This window comes from Mesoplodon bidens (assembly GCF_964165515.1).
Source record: "Mesoplodon bidens genome assembly, chromosome: 5".
Lineage (NCBI taxonomy): Eukaryota > Metazoa > Chordata > Mammalia > Artiodactyla > Ziphiidae > Mesoplodon > Mesoplodon bidens.
Genome location: NC_138161.1, coordinates 135,898,907 through 135,915,716, shown reverse-complemented (window position 1 = coordinate 135,915,716; position 16,810 = coordinate 135,898,907). Strand labels below are relative to the sequence as shown.

The window sequence follows — 16,810 nt, the reverse complement described above, 5'->3', positions numbered from 1 at the left end:
AAAATCATTTGCAACTTATATGTATTCTGTAAGTTAATAGCTAACTTTACACTGTCTGAACTTTAATCAACAGTAAATAGTAGGTCAAACAAAGGAATACTCCCCTAGTCCACTGACTCTTATTAGACAATGTTCCAGGATGACAATGAAAGGATACACACTCATCCTTTTGCCTATTTCCATATATTAGATATATTTTTCCCAACAGGGATGTTTAAAACAGCAACAACAACAACAAAACCTCCACAAAACTGAAATGAATGTTTTGGAAAGAAAAATGAGATAAAATATGAATATTTTATTAAAGAAAAGGATGTAATGAGGTCACCTCTTCCCCAGTTTTCTAGAACTGAAGTCCAGCATATGGGAGGATCTTAGTTCCCCAACCAAGGATGGAACCCATGCCCCCTGCAGTGGAAGCATGGAGTCTTAACCACTGGACCTCCAGGGAAGTCATCCTCCCTCTCTTTTTATTCACTTTCAAAGGTTGGCCTCAGGCTCAAGCCTAGTATCAGTTACTTGGCTTGTTGCTGGCCTTTATCAGACCACAGATAGCTTTTTCTTTTTGAGTGTTAGACTCTTATTGTAAACAACTAAAAAGTATTTAAGACTATTTTTAAATTTTCATACACAAACTTTCAGTGTCATCCCGTCTTTCTGGTTAAAAAAAATCAACTGTCATATTCAGTCAAAATATTCTACTTTACATTCAATACATTTTATACTTTTTTAAAATAGACATTTTATATGGTAAATATATTTGGAGTGCTCCTTTTCAAACAGACAGTTTTTAAGATTCTTAAAGAATTCTCAATATCATTTGTAATTCAACAAGTTTATGTTTGTAATTATCCAAACAGGTTTTTAGTGTTTTTTTAGGATAAAATTTTTTTAGGATAATATTTTTTAGGATAATATTTCTCATCTATGGAAGAGAGATTACATTACAACCTAAAACAGAATTGCTTACAATTATACCTGTTTGAATTTCAACATCTACTCACTGCTTCCTGCTAGACTAATAATTTTTCTATTCTACTGTTCTTTGTAATTTAGGCTTGCTTGAGAGAGGTTATTTTGATCTACTTCCTACCATTTAAAAGTAAAGGAATGGACAGCAGAGGAAGGCTTTTTCTGTGGATTCATTTTTGTTCCATTTACTGTAAGTGGAATGGCCACCACTGGCCATTATTTCTAAGCTGTGACCTCCTCAGGGTTTAGGAACTTCAATAATAATGCTTTGAATATTTAATCTTATACCGAAGTAATTGTTCAGAAACTTTCCTACCATCCTTGAAGGAGGAAATCTGGAAGCTGGTAGGGACTCACTGTATGGGTGGTTATAAGCCTAGGAGCAAAGTATGAAGGTTATTGAAGTTATTGGACACTCCTCTTATTAACACGAGTTCGTGTGCCCAACTCACAGTGAGGCCAAACAAACACCAGAGTTTGGAGCAGGGAAAGGTTTATTGTAAGGCCATGCAAGGAGACGAGGTGGCTCATGCCCTAAAAAGCCCTGAGCTCACTGAAGAGTTTCGACAAAGCACTTTTGAAAGTCAGGTGAGGGAATGGGGCTCGCAGGGTATGTGATCAGCTTGTGCACAATTCTCTGATTAGCTGATGGTGAGGAAGCAGGGTGGTGTCACAGGGGTTAAAGTTATCAGTCCTTAGGCTCCAGGAGGCTTGGGGCTACGTGCTCATGGTTGTCAATAGTTAACATTGTGCATTTGTTGGAGAGGGGGGTTTTTTACATCTGCAAAACAACTCAGGAAATGTGCAATCAAATGCTATTATCTAGGTAATTCAGAGAGGAGCCACAGCAGAGGATCTGGGGGAAGGCCTGTCCCGGGAAGGCCCCCTGGGGTCTTGCTCAGTTACACTTTATCAGTGCCAGGAGTTTCTCAGGGGTCCATGTCTCCAATCATAGTCTGGTGGAGGGACCTGAGCCTGTACCCCCTCTAAGGTAGGAGGATTAGAACTTTTGCTCTTGGGGCCTTATAACAGATACATTTATAAGGTTTGTCCCCAAATTCTCTCTCTGTACTTAGTAAGGTTTTCAACCTCTCCTGGGCATCTGAGAGGGAATCAATTAAAATATGGCTTTTTCTTTCTTTCTTTCTTTTCTTTTTTTTTTTGCATGCTTCTTCTTCCTGTAGATACCAGATTCCATCTGGCCAGGATGGAATTTTTCTACTGGAAAAACATTTTCTATTTTTTCTGAGATGATTCAGGTCATGATGATCCTAGAAGTCATCAAGGGAATACCTTGGGCCATCGCTGGTACACCAAATTATGCAGAATGGAGTCCATTTAGTTGAAAATAACTGAGCAGGGTGGGGCTTTACTTCCCTGACCCTTGGACAGAGAGCATCTATAAAAAGTGGATCTTGCCTAAGGATGAAAATAGGCTACCTAGAAAAAGTGATTAATGGAATCTTTATAGAAAATATGTTAACGTGATAGGGAGGGATGACAGGATAGACAGAAGGAGCAAACGCAGAAGTCGGGCTCAGTGTACTTGAAATAATGAGAGCCTTTTGAAGTGAAAACTGCTCAGGGAAGGTTTTCTGGAGATTTTGATGAGCCTTTTTCCTGTAGCCCATCTACTCTTTTTCAGGGTCTGTTCTGTTTCCTGTCAGGCCAAAACTACACCAAAGTATGGTGGGAAAAGACCAGCATAACATTTGTCCCTTTGGAGGATGAAATGATGGGTCAGTCATTTCAGCTGGAGTCCAAGTACTAACACACAATAGTTTTTTCTGTTGTTCTTTTTTTTTTTTTTTTTAATTGGGGTATAGTTTCTTTACAATGTTGTGTTAGTTTCTGCTGTACAAAGAAGTGAATCAGCTATATGTATATATATATATCCCCTCCCTTTTGGACCTCCCTCTCACCACCACCACTCCCATCCCACTGAGCTAGGTCACCGCAGAGCACCGAGCTGAGCTCCCTGTGCTATAGCACAGGTTCCCACTAGGTATCTATTTTACACTTGGTAGTGGATATATGTCAATCCCAATCTCTCAGTTCATCCCCCCTGCCACCTTGCACATACTGTATATTAACCCATATATGTGGAATCTAGAAAAATGGTACAGATGAACCGATTTGCAGGCATGAGTAGAGATGCAGACATAGAGGAAGGATGTATGCACACAATAGTTTTTGAACACATGAATTTAAAAGCAATTAAAGTATTTATTTTGCAAGTTTAGGAGATAGCAGTAAAAAAAAAGGTCAAATACACGTTTGAAAAGAAATTCAAATAAACGTTTTAAAAAGAAGGGGCAACAGAGTAAACAAACATTTGAAATAAAAGGGAGTCAATTGGGAGTCAATTCAGAAGAACAAAGGAGAGTGTCCTGTCATGTAATATATTCAAGGCAGTGTATACCTTAAGGATATCTTTGTTATTGGAATTTCTACCTTTTAGAACAGGGGTCCCCAACCCCTGGGCCTCGGACTGCGACCGGTCCGCAGCCTGTTACGACCTGGGCGGCACAGCAGGAGGGGAGCAGCGGGAAGGCGAGTGAAGCTTCATCTGCTGCTCCCCATCGCTCGCGTTACCGCCTGAACCATCCCCCACCTCCTCCCCTCCCCAGTCCGTGGAAAAACTGTCTTCCACAAAACCGGTCCCTGGTGCCAAAAAGGTAGGGGACAGCTGTTTTAAAATATAGGACATAATACACTTCCACGGGTTAGGAGGGCTTCTTTCATTATCATCACTGATTGGCAGTGAGACCTTCGGTGAGTTATGTAACCTCTCTGTGCCTCTGTTTCTTCATCTGTGCTACATAGCTCTGCATATCTTAGGGGGGTTCAGTGAGTTTCTGTGTGTATGAAGCTTAGAACAATGCCCGACTTACAGCAAGTGATCAATAAATCTTAGTTCTTCCTACTTTTAAGATTCACACTGACCTGGACACAAACCATGTTCCACCGTTTTAGTGGCCCAACATTAACTCTGGAGTGGTCAGGCCACAGGTCACCTGAGAAGTGGGGAGAACCCAGAACCCCATGTGTTGCAGGAAGGGAGACGCCTTCCAGGGTCTGAGAGTGGGCTGTTTTCTAACACTCGGAAATGAATTGTCTGAGGGGACACACGTACTGACAAAGCAAGAGAGTTTATCGGGAAGGGGCATCTGTGTGGAGAGCAGCAGGGTGAGGGAAACCAGGAGAACTGCTCTGCCACGTGGCTCGCAGTCTCACAGTTTATGGTAATGGGGTTAGTTTCCAGGTTGTCTCTGGCCAATCATTCTGACTCAGGATGCATTGCTCAGCTAAGATGAATTCCAGCGAGAAGGATTCTGGGAATTTGGTAGGACATATGGACTGGCATCTCCTCTCTCCTTTTGACATTTCCTGAATTCTTTCAGTTGGTGGTAGCTTGTCAGTTCTGTGTTCCTTACCGTTCTGTGTTCCTCCTGTTGTAAGATAACTCATGCAAGTGGTTACTATCATGCCTGGCCAGGGTGGGTGGTTTTTGTCAGTGGTTCCTCTAATGAACGGAGCAGTAGGTTTAGAGTGTGGGGCTTGTTGGCTTTTTGTGTTCACTTCATTCAAGGCTGGTGGAGTCTGTATAATCATTTTAGTCCAGGTAAACACCATGGAACACAATTTATTTCAAGCATGAAAATTATTTTCTAGATACCCTCTATATTAATTAACAAATATCCTGATGCATATTTCAATAAAGGCATTTGAAGGGCTTACTAGACACTTCTGTCCTGTAGATTTCTGACTGGGGTCTTCCAACCACTAATGAGCTACCTGGGAATATAAAGTTAATTTACACACGTATATCATATTATTTATACTTAAAAATTACCACACAGATAACTTGACCTCTCAGTAAGTATGGGATAAAGTTTAAGACACAAATGAGTTCTGACCACCAGATTACCTGTTAGATTCCTCTGTCACCCTAGACTATACTGGAATGTTTATAAAGCAGGGCCCACATTTAATATTTTTACTATTTCTTTCGTTACCAATACAGCTGCATTGATTTAACTGAGGCATTAGGGTGGTATTCATAAAGTAAAATATTATTACAGAAGATAGTTTATGTGATAGGAAATAAATCATGCAAACCCTATGAAGAATTTTAAGTCTCATTATATCAAAGTTATAGTTTTTCATATTTGTGCAGAGGATTCTCTTAAAGGAAATGATTAAGGAGATATTGGAGAAAATTGTGGTGTGATGCATATAGAAGTATTCTTTTTTTGAGAAAAGAGACTTTGAGACTTGAGATGGCAGCTTTGAAAATATAGAAGCATAAATTCACAAAATATGCCTTCCTCATTTAAAGTGAATATGCCTTCACTTTATGAAGGGGAAACGTGGATGAAAATTTTTGAAGAGATTGAAGTGAAAAAATAATGATACAGAAAATAGAGACTCATAAATCTCAAAAAAGTTTAATGTAATTTTTATTTTAAAACAGTTTTATCTTTACAGAAAAACTTGTGAAATATTTCAGAGAGTTCCAATATGTCCAACGTGCAAGTTTCCCCTATTACGAATGTCTTACACTAATATGATACATTTATTAAGGTTAATGAACCAATTTTGATAGACTACTATTAATGAAAGTCTGTTCTTCATTCAGATTTCCTCAGGTTTTTTTTTTTTTTTTTTCACCACGTAGCATGCAGGATCTCAGTTCCCTGACCAGGGATCAAACCCACACCCCCTGCAGTGGGGGCACGGAGTCTTAACCAGTGGACTGCCAGGGAAGTCCCCAGATTTCCTTAGTTTTTAACCTGATGTCCTTTTTTGTTCCAGGCTATCATATTTAGTTACCACGTCTTCTTTAGGCTCCTCTAGGACGTGACAGTTTCTCAGAATTTCCTTCTTTTTGATGATCTCAACAATCTTGAGTAGTACAATTCCAGGATTTTGTAGAATGTCTCTCAATTTGGATTTCTCTGAACTTTTTCTCATGATTAGACTGGGGCGATGGGTTTTTGGGCAGAAGACCACAGAGGTAAAGTGACATTTCATCACATCATATTAAGGGTATATGGTGTCAACATGAATGAATGATCACTGTTGATACTGACCTTGATTACCTGGCTGAGGTAGTGTTTGTCAGGTGTCTTCACTGTAAAGTTATTTTTTCCTCCCTTTGCATACTGTACTCTTTGGAAAAACACGTTATTATGTACAGACTACATTTAAGGGATACGGAGAGAAACTTAAACTTTAAAAGCTATAAAAGTAATGCAAAAAACCAGGAAAATACACACACAGAAAGAAGTGCCTATGCATATTGTTCAGTAGCTTAATTTTTTTCACCTGTGAATAAACTATGAAAATATTTTCATGCCAAAAAATGTTTCTCCAACACGATGGCAACAGCTGCACTTATTCTATAGTGCTAATAGCCTATCCTCCATTCAGCTGTTCGTTGTTGGCCATGTGAATACAGACTCTGGGAACAGTAAAGCCCAAGGACACGGGTGTGCAGTCCTCACAACCAAGGGCTTAGTGCGGAACAACTTGGGAGAAGGCTGTTTGTTGTCATAATTTTTTTGAGTCTCCATTGTGCTATGATGCAGAGAAGCTCACCTTTTTCCTAAATCTATCCTCTACTCTTACAGCAAAACAAAAAATGAGACCACAAGGTAATACATAGAATTTATTTAATACATTTTAAGGTATTTTATACATGCAGAATAGATATAGGCTGATCTCCAACATTGCCAGAAAAATCATTTGAAACTTGGAAAGAGGCAAAAGAGATTACTGGGTATTCTTTTTTTTTTTTTTTTTTTTTTTTTTTTGCATTTCATCATTTATTTAATGTTTAAGCTCTCGCACTAGATTTTTGCAAGCTGGTGAACACTGACAAATTATTTCTCCCACAGAACTATAACCACATGTTCCCGGACAGTATAAATATATGGTTGAGCTGACATTAATACACATCACCATTTTATCAATCACATAATAAAACAAATTGTCAAGTATCCAAATATTAAGTTACACAGCTCAAAAGGCATATAAAATATTAAATGTCTGCTCAATTCATTAGCAGACACCCGCTTTGTTTTTTTTTTGTTTTTTTTTGCAAGAAAGGTTGGGAATCACACTTAAAAAAAAATAAGTTGGTAAACAACTTCAGATAAGTTTGAAAAAAAATTACAAGAATTTCAGAAATTTTATGATTAAGAATTGTTTTAGCTACAATAACAAAGTATTTCTACCTTTTAAAAAATATTTACTAAATTAAAGCGCATATTCTACATGTTCTGCACAAGACAAAGGCAACATTTTACTAAAAATACTTAATAGCCCCCTCCCATTCCTTTTTCAGGCCCTCCCTGTAAGTTGCACCCCAAAGTGCAAACATTAAAATTAACGTAAGGCTTTTTTGTCTGGAGACATTAAAGACATGTGCTTCTGTACAATGTAGATTTTCAAAACGGAGGTCTTCCATGACAGCACAAAATGAGATTTATAGAAAGACATTAAATAATCACTGGTAAGACTTGGTTAATTAAAAAAAAGCAAACGAGCAAATCGGATGTATACTGGTATGACTGTGGAAGATGTAAACATACTGTGAGCAAATAACCTTATAGGCCCTACTTTCTATGTTTGAAATGATAGAAAGAATAAAACACATAAGGTCCAGAGTTTTCATAGTTCCTGGGATTTTAGTTCGACATGATACTAAAAACAACAAGAATTGTGCTGGGTATTTTGGCACCTAGTCTTTCTAAATTTCTTATCTACTGATAAGAATCTGGCATGGAAACAGATTTAAAGACATGAATGACTCCATACTGCATGATTTCAGGAAAAGTCAATTGGTACAAACGATAAGCACATTTTAAATGCTGAACAGCAAGAATCCTTTGCTAAGTGTCCAAGTAGGTTAATCTTAACCCAAACATAGAGGGTGCAATTCTGCCAGCCTTGTGGCCTGGTAAAACTGCATTTCAACACTCCTATGGAAGCTTCATCAGACTTCACCAAGCCAACATGCTGACTAACATGTACGACAAATCCTGTCCTGTCTAGGTTCCACTTCCAAGCAATGGCATCAGGCACCCCAGTTTTATTGAATGCAACAGTTGTTTCTATGACCATTAGAGTCTTTGAAGCGCAGCTGCATTTTAGGACGATACTTCTCCAAATACAAAAGTTGCTTGCTGTTAAAAGCTCCTCGCCGCTTTTGTCTGATGAACTGTACTGCATCTTCGTATTTCATTCCACCTTCAATTAATGCTAGGGCGACAAGCACTGGAGCTCTCCCAAGGCCTGCAACACAATGAACGGCAATACAACAACCAGGGTCTTCACGAAACTTAATTTTCACAAGACTTAACCAATCATCAACAATCTGGTTAGATGGTGGTGCGCCATCATCAAAAGGCCAATCGAGAACATGGATGCCTTCTTTCTCCACAAGACTAGTGTCGTACGTTGCTTCACATACTCTTACTACTGTGGTAACTCCATACTTCTTAAGTTCCTCTATAAATTTGTTTAAGGTCGCATTAGTTGGATTGTGTGTAATAAGAAATCTCATGTTCTTGTAAGTGATTTCCACAGGAGCTGGGCGGTTCATTTGAGCCATGTTAATTTAGTTAAAAAATACTCAGTAGGGTTATGAAAGAATTTAAAAGACTGAATACAGAAATGACGCAAAGAAACTGAGTCTACTTCAATATACTCCACTTGAAATTCTCAGTGCTTTTAAGTATGAAGTTGGGAGTAATGGGAAATGAAATGAACCTCCTGACAAGAAGCAGCAATTCTTCAGTCCAGTAATACTGAGGCAAGAGAAAGGAAGTGCACTGAGGTTTACTCCATCCAGGTCAGAACTCTTGTAAAGAATGCTCTGTGGATTTCAATTCAACACTTCTGTGTCCAGGTTCACCACTCTTATGGGGGCTTCTTGGTGGAGTAGTAATGAATTTCTACAGTTCACTTGTCTGCATAGAGGTCGTGCTGTGCCTGGCAGTAATCTCCACTGCCCTTCAGAAACTCCATAAATGTGTGACCAAGAACACCACAGAACTGCCTCGCTCCAGCCTGTTCTCTTGGTGTAGGTTTGGTTATCCCAACAAAGGTCCACTCTTGTAGCTTCACTCTCAGGGCACCGAATGCATCTGGGTATTCTTTCAGTGTAGTGCTGGGCTTCTATTAACTTGGCCATTTATAATTCTGTGGGACAAAGATTAACTTGTAAATTTATGGCAGGTAATATGCAAATAATTTCTGTCCAGTGGAATAGATAACCTCAGTTTTGGTCAATTAACCAGTTTTAAATCTAGCCCAGTAATCTTATCCTAATATGTTTTTCTTAAATTGCCAACATATACCTTTTCAAATGTTCCTTGAACCACTTCTCTCATTCAATAATGAGTTAAATAAAATCTTTAGCATGTGTTTATGTTTGCTTGAGAGCCATGATTTGCTTTTTTGTAATTATATTTTAACAATGTTATATAATGAAGTTTGTTTATACATACATTTCAGCACTACTTTAAGATCCTGAAAGGTGCTTTGATTATGATGTTTTAGCAGAATACTATTTGCATTTCATGCAATTTTCTATGTAATCTAGTATTAGCACAATATTATGTGACATGTCCTAGTTTAATGAATACTTATACATTGAAAAAAATGTTAACCTGATTATACACTTTATCAGAATTTTTCATTTTCTGCATACTTGTGGAAATATGAGTTTAGTACAGTTAGAAAATGCAGTTGAAATAAATGCCAAATACTAGAAATATTAGGTAAAATTTGACAACATTGTTGGATCCGATTTTTACAGTGGGGTTTGGCTTTACACAGGTGTTAACAAACTATATTCTGTTGGTCACATTGAGTCTGTTACTTGTTTTAGTTAATAAAGTTTTATTGTCTCACTGCCGTGTTCAATCTTCAATGTATTGTCTATGGCTGCTTTTATGCTGTAGCTGCAGAGTTGGGTAATTGTAACAGAGACAAAGTGGCCTGCAAGCCTAAAATATTTATTGTATGACTTCTTACAGAATAAGTTTGTCAACTCTTGGTTTACCTGTTCTAGGATATGACTTGCCATCATACTTGGGTAATGTTTTACTTTACTAACAGAGAACATTGAACAGCAAAACATATATGATAGCAAGAGCTACTTTTCTGTTTTGCAATGGAAATACTTAAAAAACAAAAATCTAATCTACCTCTAATATTTTATTGATCAACATACATATTAATTACATTTATTTTTTTATTTTTTTTAAAAATTTATTTTATAAAGCAGGTTTTTATTATCTGTCTTATACATATTAGTGTATATATGTCAATCCCTGTCTCGCAATTAATCCCACCCCCACCTTCTCCCCCTTGATGTCCATATGTTTTTTTCTCTACATCTGTGTCTCTATTTCTGCCTTGTAAACCGGTTCATCTGTACTATTTTTCTAAATTCCACATATATGCGTTAATATACGACATTTGTTTTTCTCTTTCAGGCTTACTTCACTCTTATGACAGTCTCTGGGTCCATCCACGTCTCTACATATGACCCAATTTCGTTCCTTTTTATGGCTGAGTAATATTCCATGGTATATATGTACCACATCTTCTTTATCCATTCGTCTGTTGATGGACATTTAGGTTGCTTCCATGCCCTGGCTGTTATAAATAGTGCTGCAGTGAACATTGGGGTGCATGTGTCTTTTTGAATTATGTTTTTCTCCAGGTATTTGCTCAGTAGTGGGATTGCTGGGTCATATGGTAATTCTATTTTTAGTTTCTTAAGGAACCTCCATACTGTTCTCCATAGTGGCTCTATCAATTTACATTCCCACCAACAGTGCAAGAGAGTTCCCTTTTGTCACACCCTCTCCAGCATTTGTTGTTTGTAGATTTTCTGATGATGCCCATTCTAACTGGTGTGAGGTGATACCTCATTGTAGTTTTGATTTGCATTTCTCCAATAATTAGTGATGTTGAGCAGCTTTTCATATGCCTCTTGGCCATCTGTATGTCTTTGGAGAAATGTCTATTTAGGTCTTCTGCCCATTTTTGGATTGGGTTGTTTGTTTTTTTTTAATATTGAGCTGCATGAGCTGTTTATATATTTTGGAGATTAATCCTTTGTCCGTTGATTCGTTTGCAAATATTTTCTCCCATTCTGAGAGTTTATAGTTTCCTTTGCTGTGCAAACTTTTAAGTTTCATTAAGTCCCACTTGTTTATTTTTGTTTTTATTTCCATTACTCTAGGAGGTAGGTCAAAAAAGATCTTGCTGTGATTTATGTCAGAGTGTTCTTCCTATGTTTTCCAGTAAGAGTTTTATAGTGTCCGGTCTTACATTTAGGTCTCTAATCCATTTTGAGTTTATTATTGTGTATGGTGTTAGGGAGTGTTCTAATTTAATTCTTTTACATGTAGCTGTCCAGATTTCCCAGCACCACTCATTGAAGAGACTGTCTTTCCTCCATTGTATATCCTCCCCTCCTTTGTCATAGATTAGTTGACCATAGGTGTGTGGGTTTATCTCTGGGCTTTCTATCCTGTTCCATCGATCTATATTTCTTTTTTTGGGCCAGTACCATATTATCTTGCTTACTGTAGCTTTGTAGTATAGTGTGATTCCTCCAGCTCCTTTTTTTTCCCTCAAGATTGCTTTGGGTATTTGGGATCTTTTGTGTCTCCATACAAACTTTAAGAATTTTTGTTCTAGTTCTGTAAACAATGCCATTGGTAATTTGATAGGGATTGCATTGAATCTGTAAGTTGCTTTGAGTAATGTAGTCATTTTCACAATATTGTTTCATCCAATCCAAGAATGTGGTATATCTCTCCATCTGCTTATGTCATCTTTGATTTCTTTCATCAGTGTCTTATAGTTTTCTGCATACAGGTCTTTTGTCTCCTTAGGTAGATTTATTCCTAGGTATTTTATTCTTTTTGTTGCAATGGTGAATGGGATTATTTCCTTAATTTCTCTTTCTGATCTTTTGTTGTTAGTATATCGGAATGCAAGAGATTTCTGTGTATTAATTTTGTATCCTGTAACTTTACCAAATTCATTGATTGGCTCTAGTAGTTTTCTGTTGGCATCATTAGGATTCTCTATATGTAGTATCATGTCATCTGCAAACAGTAACAGTTTTACTTCTTCTTTTCTGATCTGGATTCCTTTTATTTCTTTTTCTTCTCTGATTGCCGTGGCTAGAACTTCCAAAACAATGTTAAATAACAGTGGTGAGAGTGGACATCCTTGTCTTTTTCCTGATCTTAGAGGAAGTGCTTTCAGTTTTTCACCATTGAGAATGATGTTGGCTGCAGGTTTGTCATATATGGCCTTTATTATGTTGAGGTAGGTTCCCTCTATGCCCACTTTCTGGAGAGTTTTTATCATAAATGGGTGTTGAATTTTGTCAAAAGCTTTTTCTGCATCTATTGAGGTGATCATATAGTTTTTATTCTTCAATTTGTTAATATGGTTTATCACATTGATTGATTTGCATATATTGAAGAATCCTTGCATCCCTGGGATAAATCCCACTTTATCAATGTGTACGATCCTTTAAATGTGTTGTTGGATTTTGTTTGCTAGTATTTTGTTGAGGATTTTTGCATCCATATTCATCAGTGATATTGGTCTGTAATTTTCTTTTTCTGTAGTATCTTTGTCTGGTTTTGGTATCAGGGTGATGGTGGCCTCATAGAATGAGTTTGGGAGTGTTCCTTCCTCTGCAAGGTTTTTGGAAGAGTTTGAGAAGGATGGGTGTTAGCTCTTCTCTAAATGTTTGATAGAATTCACCTGTGAAGTCATCTGGTCCTGGACTTTTATTTGTTGGAAGATTTTTAATTACAGTTTCAATTTCATTACTTGTGATTATTCTGTTCATATTTTCTCTTTCTTCCTGCTTCAGTCTTGGAAGGTTATACCTTTCTAAGAATTTGTCGATTTCTTCCAGTTTGTCCATTTTATTGGCATAGAGTTGCTTGTCATCGTCTCTTAGGATGCTTTGTTTTTGTGGTGTCTGTTGTAACTTCTCCATTTTCATTTCTAATTATATTGATTTGAGTCCTCTCTCTCTTTTTTTTTTTTTGTGGTATGCAGGCCTCTCACTGTTGTGGCCTCTCCCGTTGCGGAGCACAGGCTCCGGACGCACAGGCTCAGCAGCCATGGCACATGGACCTAGCCGCTCCACGGCATTTGGGATCTTCCCGGACCGGGGCACGAACCCGTGTCCCCTGCATCGGCAGGTGGACTCTCAACCACTGCGCCACCAGGGAAGCCCCTTCTTTTTCTTGATGAGTCTGGGTAATGGTTTGTCAATTTTGTTTATCTCCTCAAAGAACCAGCTTTTAGTTTTATTGATCTTTACAATTGTCTTCTTTGTTTCTTTGTTTTTATTTCATTTATTTCTGCTCTGATCTTTATGATTTCTTTCCTTCTACTAACTTTGGGTTTTGTTTGTTCTCCTTTCTCTAGCTCCTTTAGGTGTAAGGTTAGATTGTTTATTTGATATTTTTCTTGTCTCTTGAGGTAGGATTTTATTGCTATAAACTTCCCTCTTAGAGCAGCTTTTGCTGCATCCCATAGGTTTTGGACCATCGTGTTTTCAATGTCATTTGTCTCTAAGTATTTTTTGATTTCCTCTTTGATTTCTTCAGTGATCTCTTGGTTATTTAGTAACGTATTGTTTAGTCTCCATGTGTTTGTGTTTTTTACTTTTTTTCCCTGTAATTTATTTCTAATCTCATAGTGTTATAGTCAGAAAGGATGCTTGATATGATTTCAATTTTCTTAAATTTACCAAGGTTTGATTTGTGACCCAAGATGTGATCTATCGTGGAGAATGTTCCATGTGCACTTGAGAAGAAAGTGTAATCTGCTGTTTTTGGATGGAATGTCCTATAAATATCAATTAAATCTATCTGGTCTATTGTGTCATTTAAAGCTTTTGTTTCCTTATTAATTTTCTGTCTGGATGATCAGTCTATTGGTGTCAGTGAGGTTTTAAAGTCCCCCACTATTATTGTGTTACTGTCAGTTTCCTCTTTTATATCTGTTAGCATTTGCCTTATGTATTGAGGTGCTCCTGTCTTAGGTGCATATATATTTATAATTGTTTTATCTTCTTCTTGGATTGATCCCTTTAGCATTATGTAGTGTCCTTCCTTGTCTCTTATAACTTTCTTTATTTTAAAGCCTATTTTATCTGATATGAGTATTGCTACTCCAGCTTTCCTTTGATTTTCATTGCATGGAATATCTTTTTCCATCCCCTCACTTTCAGTCTGTGTGTGTCCCTAGGTCTGAAGTGGGTCTCTTGTAGATAGCAAATATACAGGTCTTATTTTTGAATCCATTCAACAAGCCTGTGTGTTTTGGTTGGAACATTTAATCCATTCATGTTTAAGGTATTTATCGATATGTATATTCCTATTACCATTTTCTTAATTGTTTTGGGTTTGTTTTTGTAAGTCCTTTTCTTCTCTTGTTTTTCTCACTTAAGAAATTCCTTTAGCATTGTTGTAGAGCTCGTTTGGTAGTGCTGAATTCTCTTAGCTTTGCTTGTCTGTAAAGTTTTTGATTTCTGTGTTGAACCTGAATGAGATACTTGCCAGGTAGAGTAATCTTAATTGTAGGTTTTTCCCTTTCATCACTTTAAATATATCATGCCACTCACTTCTGGCTTGTAGAGTTTCTGCTGTGAAATCAGCTGTTAACCTTATGGGAGTTCCCTTGTATGTTATTTGTCATTTTTCCCTTGTTGCTTTTAATAATTTTTTTTTTGTCTTTAATTGTCATCAATTTGATTACTATGAGTCTTGGTGTGTCTCCTTGGGTTTATCCTGCCTGGAACTCTCTGTGCCTACTGGGCTTGGGTGGCTATTTCCTTTCCCATGTTAGGGAAGTTTTTGACTATAATCTCTTCAAATATCGTCTCAGGTCCTTTCTCTCTCTTCTCCTGCTCGGACTGCTATAATGTGAATGTTGGTGTGTTTAACCTTTGTCCCAAAGGTCTCTTAGGCTGTCTTCATTTCTTTTTATTCTTTTTTCTTTATTCTGTTCTGTGGCAGTGATTTCCACCATTCTGTCTTCCAGGTCACTTTTCTCCCTCAGTTATTCTGCTATTGATTCCTTCTAGTGTATTTTTCATTTTAGTTTTTGTATTGTTCACCTCTGTTTGTTTGTTCTTTAATTCTTCTAGGTCTTTGTTAAACATTTCTTGCCTCTTGTTGACCTTTGCCCCCATTCTTTTTCCAAGGTCCTGGATCATCTTCACTATCATTATTCTGAATTCTTTTGCTGGAATATTGCCTATTTCCACTTTATTTTGTTGTTTTTCTGTGGTTTTATCTTGTTTCTTCATCTGGCTCATAGTCCTCTGCCTTTTCATTTTGTCTATGTTTCTGTGAATATGGTTTTCTTTCCACAAGCTAAAGGATTGTGGTTCTTCTTGCTTCTGCTGTCTGCTCTCTGGTGGATGAGGCTATCTAAGAGGCTTGTGCAAGCTTCCTGATGGGAGGGACTGGTGGTGGGTAGAGCTGACTGTTACTCTGGTGGGCAGAGCTCAATAAAACTTTAATCCACTTGTCTGCTGATGGGTGGGGCTGAGTTCCCTCCCTGTGGTTTTTTGGCCTGAGGGAAACCCAGCACTGGAGCCTACAGGCTCTTTGGCGGGGCTAATGGTGGACTCCATGAGGGCTCATGCCAAGGAGTACTTCCTAGAACTTCTGTTGCCAGTGTCCTCGTCCCTGCAGTGAGCCACAGCCATTGCCCTGCTCTGCCAGAGACCCTCCAACACTAGCAGGTAGGTCTGGTTCAGTCTCCTATGGGGTCACTGCTCCTTTCCCGTGGGTCCTGATGCACACACTACTTTGTGTGTGCCCTCCAAGAGTGGAGTCTCTGTTTCCCTCAGTCCTATCAATGTCCTGCAATCAAATCCCACTAGCCTTCAAAGTCTGATTCTCTGGGAATTCCTCCTCTCGTTGCCGGACCCCCAGGTTGGGAAGCCTGATGTCAGGCTCAGAACCTTCATTCCAGTGGGTGGACTTCTGTGATATAATGTTCTCCAGTTTGTGAGTCACCCACCCTATGGTTATGGGAGTTGATTTTATTGTGATTGCACCCCTCCTACCATCTCATTGCGACTTCTCTTTGTCTTTGGATGTGGGGTATATTTTATGGTGAGATCCAGTGTCTTCCTGTTGATGATTGTTCAGCAGTTAGTTGTGATTCTGGTGTTCTCACAAGAGCTTATTACATTTATTAAATAAATATACTTTGAACTTCTCATTCGTGAGCTAGTCTTATGTAATCAAGCCTTCTAAAATATTTGCGTTATTCTGTTGACAATTGATTGAGTCATAAAATAGTTTAATAGTTTACTCTGGCAAATAATTTCTTGCCTTGGGTATATAATGGCCTTTGCTGACTGAGAAATATAGAATATTTCTGTTATTTTACTCTATGCCCACTTTCTGATGAAGTGATATAAAGTAATACATTTTTGTAATATTTGTAAAGCTGCATTTTGGTAACTGTGTTTTCAAACAGAAGAAACCAGATTTCATGTTAGTGCAAGAGTAGTGGAGAAATACGTGTTTTCATTTATAACATTTAGAACATCTTTTATTTCATGAATTGGTAATTTTCAGAAAGGAAAACTTGGGCATTATATAATTAACTGATGGCAAGTTCTGAAAATGCCAGGTCTTTAAAATCCAGATGATACTGATGGTAGTTTGATTAGTGTCCAAACTCACTAAGCCAACCTCTGTCTACAACTCTTTCTTCCCATTTTTTCTTTTTAATTTATAAGTGAATC

At 37.8% G+C, this 16,810-nt stretch overlaps 1 pseudogene across 1 annotated transcript; it reads right to left on the bottom strand.

Annotated features, from left to right (window-relative positions):
- Positions 1 to 6,819: 6,819 nt before the first annotated feature.
- Positions 6,820 to 8,751, bottom strand: LOC308618141 (protein tyrosine phosphatase type IVA 1-like; annotated as a pseudogene). The gene has a single exon. The product of its transcript is annotated as a protein tyrosine phosphatase type IVA 1-like (transcript).
- Between the last annotated feature and the right edge of the window lie 8,059 nt (positions 8,752 to 16,810).